This window comes from Echinops telfairi, unplaced genomic scaffold (genome assembly GCF_000313985.2).
Source record: "Echinops telfairi isolate 266 unplaced genomic scaffold, ASM31398v2 ScPeMD7_1;HRSCAF=3_0, whole genome shotgun sequence".
NCBI classification, from domain to species: Eukaryota; Metazoa; Chordata; class Mammalia; order Afrosoricida; family Tenrecidae; genus Echinops; species Echinops telfairi.
This window is the reverse complement of record NW_022103896.1, coordinates 31,642,737-31,647,183: the sequence shown is the minus strand read 5'-3', so window position 1 is coordinate 31,647,183 and position 4,447 is coordinate 31,642,737.

The following is a 4,447-nucleotide window of genomic DNA, read 5'->3' as shown; positions in this document are numbered from 1 at the left end:
AAAGTTCAGAGAAGCAAAAGGAATAGGGCATGGACAAATGTTTAAATTGCCTTACCTTTAGTTATTAAATCTGTAGCTCTTATGTGAACAATTAAGTCATTAAAGGATCAATGCAATTTAATTGCTAATTTATATAAACTTAGGTTTCCTTAGTAGTTCTATGTATACTTATTTGCATACAGCTTTCAAAATTAAAATAACCTAGATACTCAGGGTTTTATAGTTATTTTCCTATTACCATGTGCTTTGAATTAGAGATGCTGTGTTTTGTATTGCACTGCTATGAATAATAACTGTTTCCATATTCTCATCAAGTTCTCAGACCTAATCTGAGAAAGTTTTCATGGCTGGCTTGCTGACCTTATTCTAAGGCTGCAAAGAGAAAGGATACCATTCCACTCTCGATCTTACTTGAAGGAAAAGATTAATTCAAGCCCAAATGAGTGAAGCTACTTTAAATGAAACTCTTTTTATTAATGAATGAGAAATTAAATGTTAAAAAAAAGACATAGGACCAAAAATGATCTTGTTCTATCTCCTGTCCTAATGCTTGTGTCTTTATTTCTCTTGGTGTATCAGAAGATTATTAGTGATTTTCTTTCCACTGATTCTGAAAATGTTGCCACAGAGCAAAATGAAACGCTTAAATCAGATTTATTATAAAAGTAGGCATATGTACTTGAACACAAGAAAATGAAACTCTATTTCAGAATATTTCTCTTTCTAGTTCTTCCAAGCTCGAGTTCACCCTTTTGCTGGTTTGGAAAGTTTTCAGGCTGTCTCTGGGTACCAATGTCCCACTTACATCGACTTATAGGCAACGCCTACTTGTCCTTTCAAACTCATCCATTGCCATGCATGGAGTCTATTCCAGTGCATAGCAGCTCTGTGGGACAGAATTGCACTGTTGCATAGTGTTTCCACTGAAGATGAATTGATCATTTGAATGCTGGAAAAGAATATTGCAATCACCATGGACCTCTAAAAGGCCAAACCCACCTGTCCTAGGAGAAATGCAGCCAGGGTGCTCTTTAGAGGCAAGGATGGCAAGACTTCCTCTTACATATTATGGACACGTTGTCAGGAGAGCTCAGTGTCTTGAGATAGACATCATGCTTGGTAAAATGGAAGGGAAGTAAAAGACAGAAAGACTGTCAATGAGATGGATTGACACAGTAGCTGCAACAATGGGCTAGCATAGGATCAATTGGGAGGATTTTTCAGGACAGAGTGCTATTTTGTTCTGTCGTGTAGAGAGTTGCTATGGGTCAAAACAGACTCAATGGTACTTAACAACAAGAACATGTCGTTTCCAAGGCTGTACATCTAAACATGCATACTGTCTCATTTTTCTCCAAAAGGGTAGCTGGTTAACAGACGAATGGTTACTCTTCGTGGTGTGTAAATGTTCCCTCCCTGCACTATTGGGTACTCTTTCGACTCCTAGCTGCTCAAGAAAGATGACACTGTCCACTATCATAGGTTTACAAAGCCTTAGAAATCCTATATGGGGTTGCTATGAGTCAAATCCACTCAATGGCAGTGGGTTTGAGTTTGAAGTGATTTAACCAACATCCACTAGCAACAAACTCTTTATCACCACCACCTTCTCTTGGTGGAAATGGAGCTTTTAAATCACTGAGAAAGTTTGGAGCCCAGTGTTGCACTGAAGAAAATTCTAAAAGACATATTTAGGAAAGGATCTCTTAGGTAAGCAGGGGTACTATCTGTATATGCTTCATGTATTTTCGTTGTGATATAATTTACAAACAAGTGTAAGTTAAATAATAACACCTGTTTCAGAGAAGGACGAGCCCAGTGGCTATTGGGTTAGTTGTTGGGTTGCTAACCCTTAGGTCAGCAGTTTGAAACCAATAGCCATTTGGAGGGTGAAAAGCTTTCTATTTCCATTAAAATTTACAGTGTCAGCAGTCCACAATGGTCAGTTCTACCGTAACTTATAGGGTTGCCAGGAGGTTGAATAGACACCATTGCAGTGAGTTTTGATTTTTATTTTGGTTACTTCAAAGAAATATATGTAAATGTATTTGAATTATGAAATGTTAGGATATAAGATGTAATTAAATAGTTTTCCACTTTGAATTACATAAAATATTAAATGTAATTTTTGAAATACAATATAATATCACAAATTAAGTAGCCAACATACTTTTTGGTGAAGAAAGTCAATGCCATCATCAAAATTATTTTATTTGTATTGTCTCTCTTTAATTCCCAAATAGGAATTGAAAAAGAAACCATTTATTAAATTGATAAGGTAAATTTCTACATACAGTGTTCAAAATATTTGCAAAAATTGAGGTATTAAGACATATATGAAACAACAATAGTCAACATTTATTCACTCATTTGCATGGTTGTTGCTGCTGCTGCCATTGTTAGGGGCCAGAGAGTTGATTACAACTAACAGCAACACTACGTGCAACAGAATGAAGCCCTGTGCGAGCCTGTGCCATCCTTACCATTGTTACTATAGTAGAGCCCATCATTGCAGCCACGGTGTCAATGCTTCTTGTCAAACATGATAGTGGGACAGAAGGAAATAGAGGAAGGAACTAGGAAGCCAAGGACATTTATGGAGTTATAAATACAGGCACGTACATATGTAAATATGTTTCTACATAACGATAGGGTCATAGATCTGTGTACATCTATTTATATGTTAAGTATTAAGGTAGCAGACAGACATTGGGCCTCTACACAAGTACTCCCTCAACACAAAAACACTTTGATGTTTTTACAGTCTTGCTCATTAGGTCAATATTGTAGGTTATTTGTATGTAACTTGTGCATATTTACCAAGTTTATTTTAGCATTCAGCCTAACTCATAACCACTACACCACCAGGGCTCCTTATCATATACTTTAATGCTTCTTGCCCCACTATCATGACTCCAGTTCAACCTTCCAAATCCGGCTAGACCGGAGCATGCACACTGGTATAGATAAGAGTTTGCAACACACAGAATGCAGGACAGACAAACCCCTCAGGAACAATAATGGGAGTAGCAATCCCATGAGGGTAAGGGTAAGGTGGGGGGAGAAAGAAGGAACCAATGGCAATGATTAATATATAATCTGCCACCCTCTGGGGTGACAAACAACAGAAACATGGGTGAAGGGAGATAGCAGAAGGTGTAAGATATGAAATAATAATAATTTATAATTAATCAAGGGTTCATGAGGGTGGGAGGGTGGGGGAGGACAGAAGAAAATGAGGAGGTTATAGCAAAGGCAAGAAAATGTTTTGAAAAGGATGATGGCAGCATATGTACAAATGTGCTTGACACAATGGATGCATGAATTTTTATAAGAGCTGTTATATCCACCAATCAAATGATTTCTTAAAGGTGATAATGAAATGAAGAGAAGCATGACAATAGGACAATAAGGATGACGTCTTCATTGAAAATCAAAAACCCTTCTCCTGATAGTCTTCCTGATGTATGCTAACCTTCTTCTTCCCAAGCATGATATCCTTTTCTGAGGATTTGTCTCTTCTGCTAACATTTCCAAAGCACATGAGATTAAGTCTCACCTTCCCCATTTTTAAGGAGCATTTACCATTTCTTCCAAGACAGATTAGTTTGTCTTTCTGAGAGTCCATGATACCTACATAATTATTCACCAACACCATAAATCAAGTGCATCAATTCTTGTATCTTCCTTATTTAATGCCCCACTTTCTCCTGCACATGAGGGAATTAAAAATGGCATGATTTGGGTCAGGTGCACCTTTGACCTCAAAATATCTTTGCTCTTTAACACCTTGAAGAAGTCTTGTGCTACAGATTTACCCAATGTAAGAGGCCATTTGATTTTTTGACTGATGTTTCCATGAGCATTGATGACAGATCCAACCAAAATGAAATCCTTGACAACCTCAATCTCTTCTGTTTATCATGATGTTGTCTATTAATCCCTTTGTGAGAATTTTTGTTGTTTTTACATTGAGTTACAATCCATAAAATGCCTGTAATCTTTCATTTTCATCTGTGTTTCAAATCCTTTTTGATTTCAGCACACAAGTATGTGTCATCTGCATATCACAGATTATTAATCAGCATTTTTCCCATCCTGATACAGAATTCATTTTCATATAGTTCAGTTTCTCAGATTACCTAGTTAGCATAGAGAGTGAACCAGTCTGGTGAAAGGTTACAACTCTGGTGCACACCATTAGTCATTTTAAACCATGAGGTACTTATGTGTTTGTTAGAATGAATGTTTCTTGATCCATGCACGTTTCCATGTGAGCACTATAAAAGGGTTATATGTCTTAATGCTTTTCAGTATATGAAGCCCAGGATTGATGAAATTATGGAAACAGCAAGTAGAATGAAGGTTTCTGGAGTAGTAGAGTGGTGGGGGTTGGGGTATGGGGTAAAAGGGAGTTGATGTCAAAAAATCTTACCATAGTGAATGA